This window comes from Vulpes vulpes, chromosome 12, assembly GCF_048418805.1.
Source record: "Vulpes vulpes isolate BD-2025 chromosome 12, VulVul3, whole genome shotgun sequence".
Lineage (NCBI taxonomy): Eukaryota > Metazoa > Chordata > Mammalia > Carnivora > Canidae > Vulpes > Vulpes vulpes.
Genome location: NC_132791.1, coordinates 123,947,049 through 123,963,564, shown reverse-complemented (window position 1 = coordinate 123,963,564; position 16,516 = coordinate 123,947,049).

Here is a 16,516-nt window from a genome sequence, read left to right as displayed (position 1 = left end):
TCCTCCCTGGTAACCACCAAACTGTCCTCTCTAGTTAAGAGTTTGTTTCTTGGTTGTCTCTTTTTTTCCCTTGTTCATCTGTTTTGTTTCTTATATTTCACATAGGAGTGAAATCATATGGTGTTTGTCTTTCTCTAACTGTGGAGTCCTTCTGATTCTCCTCCTTCCCTTACCCTCATAGGGAGTTAAAGTGTCCTGACGGTCCACTCTGAAGCAGATCACACATCCTCCCAGTCCCCACCATGTCTGTTGCTGTCACCCTAATCTGAGCTGCCATCATCTCTCCGGGATGATGTGATAACCCCTCCCTCGTCAGCCCAGCTCCACCTTCCTCCTTCTCTCCTCCTTACCCACACAGCAGTCATAGGGATCTTCCAAAGGTGAAAATCAGAGCGTCCATTGCCTGGCTGAAAGTCCCCCTGTGGCTTTCCATTCCAATGTAATAAAATCCTGCTCCTTACCCTGGCCTGGAATGATCTGACTCCAGCCTCTCTTTTTGACTTTCTCTCTCACCACTCAGCTCCATTCACACTGGCCTCCTTTCAGGCCTTCAGATCTCCCAGTGGACCGTAGCTTCGGCCCTTGTGTCAGCTACCGCCTCCCTCTCGAAAGCTCTTTCCCGTGATCTTCTTCGGACTCTGTTCTCATTCAGTCTTTTCAGCTGAAATCTCTCTCCTAGATCAAAAAAAAAAAAAAAAATTCTGTGATCACTCTAGCTGAAGAAAATCCTTCCTGCCCTCCTTCACTCTCTATCCAATGGCTTCATTTAATTTTTTTCACAGGACTCATCTGGAATCATACTATATATCTATTTGTGTTTGAGTTTACTATGTGTCATCTCCTCTGGGTCTACCTACTCACTTCCTCAAGTAGTTAAAATGACGCCCAGAAGTCCCCGATAGATGACTGTCCATGAAAGAAGTGGATGTGGAATGAGGCCCTTTCTGTGTGCAGGAGAAATTCCATTTGAAGCTTGGTGTGGGGGCAGAGCTCGGCGGTGAGGATGCCTCCAGCACATAGACACTGATAGGTACCTTCTCATCCAAGCAGTTGGAGATTTAGACTTTGGGGAAAGCCCCATGGAGAAGTAATCAAATAAAACTATGTAGCAGCAGCATTTATGTATATTCTGAGGGCACAAGGCAGACTACCACACTGGTGGCTCATTCTTCCCACCTGTTTGAGGGGAAAATGGTTAGAGTTTAAAGCAGAAGGAGACCATTCATCCACTACCTAACTATGCATCACATCTTTCCCTAGGTGCTCCCTACTCATTATCTTATTTTGTTCTCACAATTACACTGTGAAGTAGGTATCAATGGTCCCATTTTGCAGATGAGAAACATCGAGGCTCAGAGAGCTTATATAGGCTTCAGGTCAAATTGCTGGTAAGTGGCAGAAAAAGAATTCAGACACAAGACTGCTTGATGCTAACGCCAGTGCCTCTCTCTCTGGCACACTTCCACAGGAAGACACAGTGATGAATCAAGAGCTGGTGTTCAGGGCCAGTGTCAGTGGATGACATGCTGGTCACAGTGCCCTTGGCAAGGGCAAGTGGGTACGTTGGCAGGAGCAGGGGGGTCTCCTTTAGGGCTCTGTCACCGTGATGGGAGGCAGCAAGGGAGGAGGCTATGAGACACTTGCCCGAAGCCTGTGATACAGGCTTCCCACTCTCTCGTGAACCCACCTCGACCTGGCCAGGGGATATGGCAGGAGTGAAATTGGAGAGGTCCAGCTGGCAGGAGTGACTTGAGGAGGTGTACGGATTTCACGATTGCCTGTGCAGCCCAGACCCTGTGGTCCTGACTTCGCATGTGAGATCTGGCTCTGTTAGACACTCTCCTGACATCACGGGTCTTTCCTTGGTAGCATGTAGCACAGATACAAATTTTAATTTGATGTGGAATTTCACATAGTTAAGGACATTATTTTATACCCATCACAGTATGATCGTGTATTGCATCACATCAAAAGGTGCGTAATGTCTGGTAGTTCTAAGTACACTAGTGCTAAATTTGAACTCTGGGTTCAGGTACTGGCAGCCAGATCTTTCCATTGTAAGGTACATTTCTCCTTGTGCCATTAGCCTGAGTGAATCAATCAATCAGTCAAATTTGTGGCCTGATATTTTGACAGCAGTGGTTTGTAATCTGGGCTGTTCATTAGAAATCACCTCGGAACTTCTATTTTGAGGCCCAGAACCCATTCTAGGCCAATGTTATCAGAACCGCTGGTGGTTGGATACAGGTGTCAGAGTTCTCAAAGCCCCTCAGTGATTGCACAGAGCAGCTGACTTTGAGAATGGCTAATCTAATGGTTTTAGTAACTACCGATGACCTATACTTGATCTTTGCCTTAATCTTTTTTTTATTAGGGATCAAAAATTGGTGATTTCCTAATTCTGTAATTCCCTCTCCCTGTTTTTTTTTTAAGCCTTTCCTAATCAATTGCTGTACTAAAATACAACTGTACTGAAAAGGCAAGATAATCACTTAAATCTTTCCTCATATACCTTGTTACTTTGGGAAACTCACATGGCGACGTTACTCAGATGCCAAAGAAGATAACATGGGGGCTGTCAGAATTCTGTGACTCTCAAACCCTCATTCGAGGAGCCATCTCATTTGTAATGTTTGCTGTCCCTGCCGTGTGACTGATTTCCATTTTGGTGTCTGCGGTAGGTCCCTGTGGCCACTGTGACAAATTAACACCAACTGGGTGGCTTACAAAATCTGAAATTTATTTTCACACAGTTCTGGAGGCCAGAAGTCCAAAATCAGCTTCCAGCTTGGGTGGAAATCAAGGTATCAGTGGGGACATGCTTCCTCCAGGCTCTAGGGGAGAATCCAGTCCTGGCCTCTTCCAGCTTCTGGTGGCTGCTGGCATCTGTGGCTCATGGCCACATCATTGCAATCTCTGCTTCCGTGTGTGCGTCAAATCTCCCTCTGCCTCCCTCTTATACAGATACACTTGTTTTCATTTAGGGTGAATCCAGGATAATCTCTCTCTCTCTCTCTCTCTCTCTCTCTCTCTCTGTCTTTCTCTCTCTCTCTCTCTCTCTCTCTCTCTCTCTCTGTCTTTCTCTCTCTCTCTCTCTCTCTCTCTCTCTTCCTCCTGCTCTTACTCTCTCACTCTTGCTCTCTCTCTGTATGTATGTGAAGTACACATGTGAAGTCAGCAACTAGGTGCTCTTACCAGGCTGTTCTGAGCCACTGATGAATACTTATTGGGGAAGTGGAGGAGAATGCAGCCATTCTGTGCTACTGAAAATCTCTATTTGATTTCCGATGCTGTTTTTCCAAAGTAGCCTCAGATGTGGCCACAGTTTTCAGGAGAAAATAGGCCATATGGGCAGTCAGTCAAGATGTGGTTATTCTATTCTTCTTGCTTTCTCTCTCTCCTTCTAAATCTTCTTAGTACTCTCTCTTCTCTTTTATCCCACCAGAGATTGATCTTTCTCTCACCCCTTTGATAGATGATAGATAGATAGATAGATAGATAGATAGATAGATAGATAGAGATGTATATGGACTCAAAGATATGTGCTGGTCCTCTGTTCTGTTCTGTCCACCTAGCCAGCACCTATCAGAATAATGTACAGAATGTCTGTCTCCTTACATGGATTAGCAATTCAGCTTCTCTCCTTCTGTTTCTCTGCTGCTTTACTTCTCCAAAAATGACCTGAGTTTCTATTGAATCTTATGTCCACAGACTTCTTTCTCTGTCTTCTATTTCTCATCTTTACCATAGCTAACTAAGCCTTTTTCTTTTCCTTTCTGCCTGGGAAATATTTGCTCCAAAGTTAATCTCAGAATGCATCTTCTTCACAGCTCCCAGCACTCCTTGATGAAGATAGGCAATGCCAGGTTTAACAGAAACAAGAATGTGATTCCCAGATAATACCTTCCCCTTCAATTCTACACCTGCGTTATCCTCTGCAGGATAGGTTAACCTTGCCTTTGTGGAAGTTGGCTGGGCTCATCAGCTCTCACAGGTTCCACCCTTTTTCTCCCTACTTGAGTTCTCAAATAGCTCTATTTAACATCAATATTTCTTTCTGTGTTCGTGGCAGGTGGTAATTCATCTGTAAATGTTCATTTGGCCTTGAATGTCTTTCACAGTATTGGGCTGCTATCAGAGAAAAGCAAAGTGCAGCACAGAGGCACCTGCCAGCATGCCAAAAAATAATTATATCCTTATGCTAGGCATCTTTTCCAAGAAACTTCATACCGGGTTTTTGAAAAAAATCTCCGGCTTTCCAGTTTCCCAGGGAGGTGGATGAGTGTCCTCGCATTTTATAGGGGAAAAAGATAAGACTTGATATTTAACTGTAGCAATCAGAGTACTGAATTACAGGAACTTTATTTTTTTGTTGTTGTTCTATTCATTTGTAATAGTTCAAACTCTTCCTGTCGGGTCAAATGAAGCCTATTTTTTATTAACTCCTTTGTATCAAGCCAATGTCACTCCCATGTGATTCGCTGCTACTGGACTTCGATTATTTAGAAAACTTGAAAAAATGGAATATAGAGATAATTTAATTTTCTGGTGACTCAAAAGAAAACTATTTTTATTTCTAATGTTTATTATTATATATCTCTCCAAAATATAAGTCCACATTCCAGTCTCAGTAAGCAGGAATCATGATTTATTCCATATCTACATGATTATGGACTTATACAATATTATGGGATGAATATTCTGAAGAGTAAAATACAACTAGAGCAAAAGTTGGGGCTTTCTAATTGAGCTGCACAATTTATGAACTGTCTTAAATTATATACAACATGTTGCACATTTTTCTGTAGAGTAGTTGGCTAAAACTTTCATCAAATTTTCAGAGGTGGCTGTAATGAAAATAGACTACATATCTAGAATATGCAATGTATGTAGAGCATGATGCTCTTTATATAAAGTTTTTAAAGCTGCAAAAAAAAAACCTACTACATAATTCTTGTTCATGGATCCATATAAATCTAATAAAAGTATAAATCCTGCTTGGTTGGGGTTGATAAATACCAAATTCAGAATGGTAGTTACTTCTATGTCTTACTCTGCTTAGGCTGCTACAACAAAATACCATAACGGGGTGGATTGAACAACAGATTTTTTATCATGGTTCTGGAAGGTGGGAAGTCCAAATTAAGGTTCTAGATGCTGAGGACGTCCTTCCTGGCTTACAGATGGCCACCTCCTCACTGTCCTCAGATGGCAAAGGGAGAGCTCTGGTATCTTTTCCTCTTCCATTATGACACCAGCCCCGTTGGATTAGGGCTCCACTCTAATGACCTCATTTGACCTTAGTATCTCTTTCTAGGCCCTATCTCCAAATGCAATTGCATTGGGAGGTAAGGCTTCAACATTGGACTTTTGATAGGACACAATTCTGTCCATTGCACTCTGGGAAAGGGGGATGACAAGGAAATGAGCTGGAGGCTACATAGAGGGTTTTGACTCGATATGCAATGTTTTTTCTATAAGAAAACAAAACTGAAACAACTGTGACAAAGTGTTGAGATCTGACTCATAGGTAGGGGACATGTGAGTCTCTGTGCTGAAAATTAAAAATAAAAAAGAGAGAAAGAAAAAGAAACAAGCAAACAAAAACTTACTTAGATTTCTCCAGAATGTTAGGTCCATATCAGCAGGGATTTTGTTTTATCCCCTGCTATATATATCATCATTATTAGAACAGTATCCAGTCCAGAATTGGTATTCAATAAATATCTGAATATCTTGAATTGAGTGAAAAGAATTGAATAGAAAATTAACTTGTATCTTTACTCAGCCTAAAAAACTTTTATGTTGTGTTCACTTTCTAGAAGTTCTTTACATAAGAGAATATTATAAATTACATTAACATACTGGAAATAAAGTCCTAAGTGTGAAAATGATAATAATAATGAACCTGGGTATGAGACACACTGTCTTACCTATTACAGAACTGGTAAGTGTTAAAAGAGGTGTTAGTTAAATCTCTCTTTTTTTTTTTTATTGGTGATTCTTGCCAATTGCATTACTTCTAAGGACTTCCCTACAGCCCTGCAAGGAATAGCAGCCATGTTTTCTAACATAGAACCTTGTGGCTCACTGACTATGACTTGTTGTATCAGGATCGGTAGCTAATCTTAGGGTACCTCTCCTATTGACTGGCCAACAGTCAATGGGTGAAAACTGTTCCAAAAAGATGAACTGTGCCAGTCAGGTTCTTTTCAGGTATAAGAAATTAAATGGAAATGGACATACTGAGCAATTGATAGCAGAGCTAGAAACTAAATATTAAGAACTGTCAGAACATAGAGATAGCGCAATCAGAGTCCACCAGGTAAAGATCAATGTTCTAAAACAATAGAAACTCAGAGGATGAAGAACAAGGCAAATGGTAGAGAAGAGAGAATAGAACATGCCTCCAGAAAAAAAAAAATGTTAAGAGGAGGGAAGGACAGACAAAGTCTGAGGGCATTTCTAAATGCCAAAAGCAGCCCAACTAAAAATCATCTAGTCAACCTCCTTACTTTATAAGTGAGAAAACTGATGAGTTTGGTAATGTGCCCAAGGCCAACAGTGACAGGCAAGGGACCCTTCAGTGTTCTTACCTTTCTCCATTGCTTTTCTAACTCTTAAACCATGGTAACCCATGCTTTTAAGTGGCAGAGGGGAATAAACTCCCAGAGTACAAAGGCACAATGTGAAGCAGGTTACCTTAAGTGCAAAATTCAAGGTTTTTAAAAAATGAGAACCAGTGTTGCAGTCTATTCCATGGTGTCTCTGTTTTAACATGCACTGATGTTTAAGTGCATGATACATGAGAGTGTATCATATTTGATCCCATGGTTTTGTGCTCTGCCCAGCCCACTATCTCTCCTCCCAATTCAAGGAGATTTCTCCATTTCATTCCAGACTCTGCATTCCCAGAGCACATCTGGCAGTTTCAAATGAAATTCTTTGGGTGGCAAACTCTGTCTGAGAATGTAATAGATATTCCTCTGGATCGGATCAAAGTGATGGACTTTGGGAGGACTCTTGCATCCTTGTGTATCACCTGCAGTTAGGAGTCACAAAAGCCCCCCAGACTTTGTAGATCATCCTGCCCTTTAAAGGCTTGTTTCAGCATCTTAGTCTATTATTTCATATGCTGTGAGAAGGTCAATGTCTTCTCCAAGTTTTCCCAGAGGTGTGTATGTTCTCACTGACACCTTTCATCTCAGTGGGATATTCCTGCTGAATTCTCAGTCTTCCTGGGTCAAAGACAAAGTGCACCCCAACAACATAGCCACATTGCTGCAATGTCCAAGGAACAGCTTCTGCCCGAGTGTGAGATGCCCATTCTTCAGTGTTCCTGAATCATCTCTGGGTCTAGTTTGTACCATCTCCAGGATGTTCTCACTTTCCCCCACAGTCCCTGCCCCTTTTTTGGGAGCTGCCTGTGCAAATTTTAATTTCCTCTCACCGTCTCTGACAGGAGCCACTCAGATCCCTTGGCTTTGTGCTTCCTTTCAGCCCATATCCTGTGGCATTTGCTTCCAAACATCAACTGAAGCACAGGGAAATTTGCAGTGTTTTCAACAGGTGAGTCAGGGTAGGTCTCGTTGAAACTGTGAGATTTCAGCAAAGACTTGAAGAAAGTGGGGCAGCTGGCCACAGGTTTTCTGGAGGAAGAAGCTTTCCAGAAGGAAGAATAAAAGTGTTCCACAGGAGAGGACCTGGTATGTACATGAAGGGGGGAAAAGTAGTGGAGGCGATGGGCATGGAAACAGAGGATGGATCAGCATCGCGCTGAAGCTTGTACCATATGCTGTGGACTCTGGCTTTTACTCTGAGTGAAATGGAGCTCTTTGGGGGTTTTGAGCCAGAAAAGTGATACGATCTGATTTTGGTTTTCAAAATCCTCTGCCTGAACCAGCTAGGAGGGTGTCTGGAGTGGGGGGCAGCTGGTACAGTATGTCAGAGACCAAACAGAGGAAGCAGGGTATCCCAGGCAAGAAGCCTGGCTAGAGGAGTCAGAGTCAGGAGCATGAGAGAAGGGTGTCTGGGGGAAAGGAGATTATCTACAGCAAAGAAGCAGAATTTTTTTGGAAAAAATACCCGAATCCGAAGTCCAGACAGGGAAAGTATAAGGTGAGCCTGAAGCACCTTGTACCAAAAAACAAGAAAATCTTTTTTTAAAAAGATGGTCACATGGCAAAAGGATATAGAAGCCAACTGGAAACAGTACCCACCAACCAAATTAGGGACAATTTGAGCATTAAAATAACTGGTGATGGCAATATGTAAAATAGGGATAAAATGATAAAATAAAAAACTGTGAGATTTTTTAAAGTTAAAAATTAAATATACTTGGAAACTGTGAATCCATACTGATATAAAAAAATAGACAAATTTTAAGTGTAATGAGGAATGGACTATTTACATAGTTTCCAAGTACCTGCATGCAAAATTCTCATTAATTATAAAAGACACATAGTAACTTTATAGTGGAAAAGTCTGGCAGGTGCTAAGTGATTAAACTGAACTTCATCAGTAATAAAACAAATTTGAAGAAGTTATGCACCACCCAGCAGGGTGCAGTGAGAAAAACACAGCTCACTTATGTAATATGCCTGCAAAGCTGCATAATTTGAATTTATTTATGAGGAAACATGAAACAGACCGATATTGGGAAACGACTTACAATATAGCTGGTCTGTGATCTTCAAAAATATCAAGGTCTTGAAAGTCAAGGAAATACTGGGGAAATGTTCCAAACTAATGCTTTCTAAAGAGACATGACAACTAAGTGCAACTCAGGGCATAAAGCTGGGTCCTTTTGCTATAAAAGATAGTTTTGGGGACCAACAGGGTCCCAAAACTTAAACATGGTCTGCAGATTAAGTAATAGAGACATATCATTGTTAATTTCCTGATTTTCGTGGTTGCATTGTTGTTATTTAGGATAATATCCTTGCTGGTAGGAAATATACAAGGTATTGGGGGCAGGGAGGTGGTGAGGCATCAGGTCAGTAATTTATGCTCAAATGGTTCAGGAAAAATAAGTTCTTTGTACAGAACTTGCATCTTTTCTGTAACTTTGTGATCATTTCAAACTAAAATAATAATAATAAAAGTGAAAGAAGACTCAGTGCTGAGACCAGTAGTCTAGGTGAGACATGGTGGTAGTTTACAGCAGATGATAGCTCTGGTGGAGTGAGTAGGGACAGATGGTAGAGCTGCATATAGAGGTATACAACATTGAATATTCTGCATGATTTCTAGATGGGTTAAATAAGGATGTGAGTGAAAGACAAGTATTCAAGAATTCAAGTGTTTGGGGTCTGAGCAACTGGAAAGATAGAGTTAACATCAGCTGGACAGAGACAGACAAGGCTATCAGTAGAGCATATTTGAGGCTGGGGGAGGAAGAAAAGATCAGGAATTCAGTTTTGAACATGTTGACTTGATATGACTACTGGACATCCAAGTGTGATAGCAAGTAAGCCTTTGAAAAGCTGAGTCTGGAACCCAGGAGAGAGAGAGGGTTGGGATGAGGTTAAAAATTTGCGAACAGTCAACTTGCAAGTGGTATTTAAGCTGGGAAACTAGATGAGGTCATCAAAGATATGGTTATGACTAAGGAGAGAAAAGAACCATATCCAGAGGTTTATACACATAATCCACACTTATTACTTTACAAAGAGAATATAGCAGCTTTATTCATAATTGCCAAGATTTGAAGGCAACCAAGATGTTTTTAAGTCTGTGAATGGATAAACAAAATGTAGTACATGCAGACCAAAAAATATTATTCAGAGCTAAAAGGAAATTAGCTACGAATTCATGAAAAGACATGATGGAATCGTAAATGCATATTATTAAGTGAAAGAAGCTAATCTGAAAAGGCAACCTAATGTATAATTCCAACTATATGACATTCTCCCAAACACAAAACTGTTGGAACAGTAAAAAGATCAGTGCTTGACAGGAGTTGGGAGGAGAGAGGAAAGGGATGAGACAACAGAGAACAGAGGATTTACGGGCCAGTGAAAAGACTTTGTATGATACTGTAAGAGTGGATAATATGTCACATATTTGTCCAAACTCATAGAATGCTCAACCCCAAGAGTGAGTCCTAATATAAACTATGGACTTTGGGTGATAATGAGGTGTCAATATAGGTTCATCAATTATAGCAAATGTACCATTCTGGTGGGGGATATTGATAATGTGTGGGTTCAGAGGGTTTATGGGAAATTTCTGTACTCTCCACTCAATTTTTCTATGTACCCAAAACTGCTCTTTTTAAAAAGTCAGAAAAGACAGTGAATATTATAATGACATAAATATTCCCTCTCTTTTATTTGCCACATCAAAAATTTAGTTCTGATAAACCAAACAATATTCTACAAAGAATACTTGTCTCCTAAAGATATCCAGAAGAAAAAGAGGGGGAGACCAGTAATGCTTGAATATCATTCTTGCTTTGAAATTAAATTCTCCATCTTTTTAAAATGTCACTTGTTTATAAGATAGCTAGTGTCTCCTATTGGCCTGAACTGTCCTGGATTTTACATCCTTGTCCCAGGTGGCTCTTTGTCTTGGATTCTAACCCAGATCATGTCTTATGAGCCCTGCCAAAAGCTACCTAATTCTAGGACACAAATGTCAATCTCATCTTATAATTGGAAATCTAGAATCAGAAATAGAGAAAAAGGAAGAGCATATTTTTACAGAGTTTCACATAGTAGACAACAGTAGACATGTAGTCAACATTTGTTAAGAGAACATAGACATATAATTGATATGAATTCAATGATTCAATGAATGTGTTTATTAATTTGTAAAGTGAGTGAACTGCCCAGCTTATTCTCAGTGTTTGTTTTCTTACTAAATTTGGCCTTGGAGTTTGTACCTCTCTAGGCTGATTTAATTTCCTGCCAAAGAGGACATGTTGTCATGAGTATTTATCCAACAATGAAATATTTTAAATATCCTTAAACCTAGTCCTCCTTGTTTCCCATTATTGTCAATTATGTCATCATTCTGTTCTTATGTAATAGTATGTGCAAAGCTCCAGGTGCCCTGACAGTGTGGCAAAGAACTTAACTCAAGAAACTGTTGAGGAATAAAAAGCAAAGTTGTGGCCTTGGCCAACAGAACACTTGCTCTCAAACTATGGCCTAATTCACCAAGAAGTCTCAAGCCAAAGTCAAAATGCAGAATTTCAGAATCTTTGAGGAAGGGAGTAGGTGTTTGCTTTCAAAAAAAAAACTTAATTAAAAAAAGTAATTTGAAATGAATCACATACATACCTATAAAGGCCAAACTATAAAACTTCTTTTAAAAAACATAGGTAAATATTTTTGTGACCTTAGAAGTAAGCTAATATTTTTAAAGGGCCAAAAAATGCATAAACAAAATATTAGTAAATTGGATTTCATCAAAACTTAAAATTTCTACTCCCTAAAAGGTATCATTAAAAAATAAATAGGTAAATCACAGATGAGGAAAAAAATATATTCATGGTATCAGTATAACAGAGTATATTTGTATCCAAAATTTAAAAATATCCCTTAAAAATCAACAATAAAAAGATAACCAATGAAAAAATGGGCAGAAGATTTAAATAGTCACTTAAAGAAAGAAGATACATGAATGGCCAATAAGCCCATGAAAAAGTAATCAATGTCATCAAGGAAACTCTAATTCAAACCACAATGAGACAACACTTCATCTACACTAGAATGGCTTAATCAAAGACTGGCTACACCAAAGACTGGCCTCACCATCCACTGGTGAGGATGAAAAACAACTAGAACACTCATATGTTGCTGGTAGGTATGCAAAATGGTCTAACTATTTGAAGAACTTTTGAGCAGTTTCTTATAAAGGTAAATACATATTTACTTATGAACCAGTAATTTCACTCCTAGGTGTTTTCCAAAGAGAAGCAAAATGTATGTTACACACACACACACACACACACACGCATACACATGTGTGTGCTTTATAAGAATGTTTATGGAAACCTTATTTGTAGCAGCCAGGTACTGGAAACAATCCCAAATATCCATCAACAGAAAATTAGAAAAACAAATTGTGATGTATTTATACAATGGAATATTACTCAGATATAAAAAGGAGCAGCTACCTACACAAGCAACAATGTGCAAGAATCTCACAGACATGATATTGAGTGAAAGAAACCAGACACAACAGAATACAGTGTGTTTCCATTTAAATGATATCTTAGGCAGGTAAAATTGATTGATTGGGATCAAAGTCAGAAAGCAGATCTTTCTGGGAAAGAGTGGAATTAACTAGAAAGGGTGATGAGGGAATCTTCTGAGGTCATGGCAACATTCTGTATCTTATTTGGGTGGTGGTTAAATAGGTCCATGAAATTGTCAAAACTCAATGAACTAAACTCTTAATATTTGTGCATATTTGGGTGTGTACATGATATAGCAATTTTTAAAATGTGACTTTTAAAAAAACTAGAAAGCTACAAGAAACTGGAAGAAAACTTCCTTTATTTGATAGAGTATGTTCCTCCAATACCTAGCAAACATCATACTTAACTGAGAAACATTAGAAGCATTCCCATTAAATTTAGACATAAAATAAGCATTTTTAATACTACTTCTACTCAACATTATCCTGGAAATGCTTGTCAAATAATATTACAAAAAAAGGGGCACCTGAGTGGCTCAGTCAATTAAACATCTGGCTTCAACTCAGGTCATGACCCCAGGGTCCTGGGATCGAGTCCCAAAAGGGGACTCACGCTTAATAGGGAGAGTCTGCTTCTCCCTTTCCCTCTGCAGCTCTCCTTGCTCAAGTGCTCTCTCTCAAATAAATAAATAAAAACCTTATAATAATAATGATAACAGTAACAATATTCAAAAAAAGAAATAAGTATAAATACTGAAAAATAAAAGACAAATTTCCCATTTGCCAATGATTATCTAACTAAAAAATTAAAGACAGTCAGCTGAAATCCTATTAGAACTAACAAATTTTAGCAGGAAGGTCAGAAATAAGATCGATATACGAAAAAAAAAAAAACTTCATCTCTAATTCCTTAATAATTTCAAAGCATAATGCAAAACCATCCCATTCACAGTAGAATCAAAACTACAAAATAGCTATGAGAAAACTTGTCAAGAAAAGAAAACAAAATGAAGAATTAATAAGAAAGAAGGATTTTTTTTTAAAAAGACCAAACAAAATATAAACACTAAGTTTCTAGTTGGAAAAACTCAAAAATTGAAAAAATATCCATTTTCCCAATGAATCCGTCAATTCAGGATAAAGAATTTTATCCTTATTCTTCACCAAGAATTTTGTGACTCTTAAGCTTAATGCTAAATTTCATGTGATAAAGAAAATACACAATGGCCAAGATTAAAAGAAAATTGTGGATAGGCCTCGCCCAGATAGTCTCTGAAATACTTTGAAGCTATAGTAAGTAATTACATTAATGTGATATGGATATAGAAATATAGAGATAAATAAAACAGAATAAAAAATCCAGAAACAGACTCACATATAAATAGAACTTCAGTATATTCCATAAACGTGGCATCAGAATCAGAAGATATGCTCATTGGACAAAGGACATTAGAATAAATATCTATATTTGGAAAAAATAAAATCAAACTAAACCCTTATTTCAAATTATACACTAAAAATCACAGCAAATGTAGTAGAGAGCTAAAGGCGAAAAACACATTTAAAAATTAGAATAAAGGCAAAAAAAAAATCAGATTTGTAATCTTAAAATTGAAAAGGCCTTCTTAGGTTATAAAATACCAGAATTCAAAATGGGAAAGAATGATTAATTAAATAAATAAAGCTTAAATTTTTCTTAATGATGAAAATGACCATAAATAAAGTAAAAAGACAATAGTGGTAGAAAATAATAGATTTAATACGCAATCTATATATAGATCAAAGATTGTGAAAAGGTAATTGGTAGAAAAACTATAAATGGCCAATCAAAACCCATCAAAAGGGGATCCCTGGGTGGCTCAGCGGTTTAGCGCCTGCCTTTGGCCCAGGGTGTGATCCTGGAGACCCGGAATTGAGTCCCGCGTCGGGCTCCTGGCATGGAGCCTGCTTCTCCCCCTGCCTGTGTCTCTGCCTCTCTCTCTCTCTTTCTATGTCTATCATGAATAAATAAATAAAAATCTTTTTTTTAAAAAATCAAAAGTTGGGCAGCCCTAGTGGCCTAGTGGTTTAGCGCCGCCTTCAGCCCAGGGCGTGATCCTGGAGACCCGGGATGGAGTCTCAAATCGGGCTCCCTGCGTGGAGCCTGGTTCTCCTTCTACCTGTGTCTCTGCCTCTCTCTCTCTGTATTTCTCATGAAAAAATAAATAAAATATTTAAAAAAATCAAAAGTTGTCTAACCTCACTAGTAATCAAGGAAATACATATTAATGTAATGTTATATTTCTTCTATCAGATTAATAAGAAATTTAAAAGATTTATAATACCTACTACAAGCAAGGATTCAGGAAAATAAGCACTGTTAGTAGATAAATTGGTAAATTCTTTAGAAGGGAACTGGGCAGTTCTTAATGAAATTTTAAATGCATGTACCTCTGGTTCAGCTATTATATTTATAGGAATTTATTTTACAGAAATTTTATCTGTGTACAGATAAATATGTATTAGAATTTTAATTCAGGACTATCCAAAACATTTTAAAATAGAAATACATATTAATAAGAGAATGGTTAAATCAACCATGTAACAATCATATGGAATACCCATGCAACTATTACCAGAATGAGGCAGATCAAATCTTCTGACATGCAAAAGTCTCACATGCAAAGTACAATTTGTAAAGCAATGCATATAGAATGAGCAATGCATATAGAATGCCATTTACGCATTTTTATTTATTTATTTATTTATTTATTTATTTATTATTTATCATGTAAATGTTTAGAAGAAGACTGGAGGATATGCTTCAAAATCTTATTTATTTTTTTAAGTGAAAGCAGATTATTGAAGATATATATAGGGAGAAAGATATGGACAGAACGTCTGAGAGACTCAGAAAAGAAAAGAACACAAGTCTTGTCTTTGGTTTTTATTAGTGATTACGGTCTAGTGCACGTGTCCTCTTAGGCATCCAGAAACTGGTCAGAACAAGGACAGAGCCCAGGTGTCCTACATAAATCATGCATTCCCTGAAGTCAGGGGTCTCGGTGTCAAGGTGTTTGCCGTCAGTGGTCTTGGAGAATGTTTATGATTACCTCACTCCTTGGATGTTATCTATTGTGCTGGAAGGCTCCACAGATATCACTATCTCTTTGTCCCTTACAAGGAGGACATATGCTATTTGCATGACAAGGCAGGTGCAGAGTGACATAGGAGTGCAGGCCCTAGCAAGAATAGAAGTCAGAGCAAAGGGGGGAAATGCTTTTTTTTAAGGGATCCCTACAGTTTTCCTGTCTCGTTCCTTCCATGGGAATCTCCCCACTCCTTTTTATTCTTTTTTTTTTTTAAGATTTTATTTATTTATACATGAAAGACTCAGAGAGGCAGAGACATAGGCAGAGGGAGAAGCAGACTCCCTATGGGGAGCCCAAAGCGGGACTCAATTTCAGGACCCCAGGATCACGCCTGAGCCAAAGGCAGATGCTCAACTGCTGAGCCACCCAGCCTTCCCTATTGTCTTTATTCTTAAAGAATGTTTAGAAATTACTTCTGGGAAGGGTAATGGGAGCAAGTAAGGATGGAGAGCTTTTAACATTTTGTTCTGTATATTTTCTACTGCTTGAATCTTTAATTAGGTTACACCTCTTTTATTAGGTTGGACTATTTGAAATGGTTGCTGTTCTACCATTTTGACCTACAAAAGCAAATGCTTCCTAAGATTCAGTGTAATAGAATTGTTTGCATGTTGCCTCTGTCATTTAAAGAAGGGGATAAGAAAAAAAAAAAAAAAAAGAAGGGGATAAGAAAAGAAGTAAAAACCAGAGTATGTATAGACTTCCTCGGGACTGAGTTAGGTGAGCAGCATTAGGCAGAACTCTCTAAGGATTTGGGAGAAACTGTCCAAGAAGAGGGCAGTGCAGAGTCATGGTTCATTTAAAATGACTGCTCAGTCTCCCTGCTGTCCTTTCTGCTGTCTGTCCAGCAGTTTTTGTTTTATAACCTCAGCATTGGAGAGACAGGCTCTGTTGCCTTCTCCTCTGGCACTGTAATCCTGCCTACTGAATGGGACGGTGGTCTCAGCAATGTATTCCTATGTGGACACATCTTGACATTTTTGCACACTATAAATAAAAATTCCACATCTTACAAGAAGTTCTGAGAAATGTGATAGTCATTATTTCTACACCTCCATTAGTAATTTTCTAAAATCATCCTGAGTTCTGTGGCAAATTACTGTAAAAACAATGACCTAGGCATCTTTTTTTTTTTTTTGCCATTACCGAAAACCCCATTAGCAATCTTATTTGAATAGACCAAACCTTTTCCTGTAACCATTGCAAACAATTTTAAATCAATCTACTTTTCCCTTAAT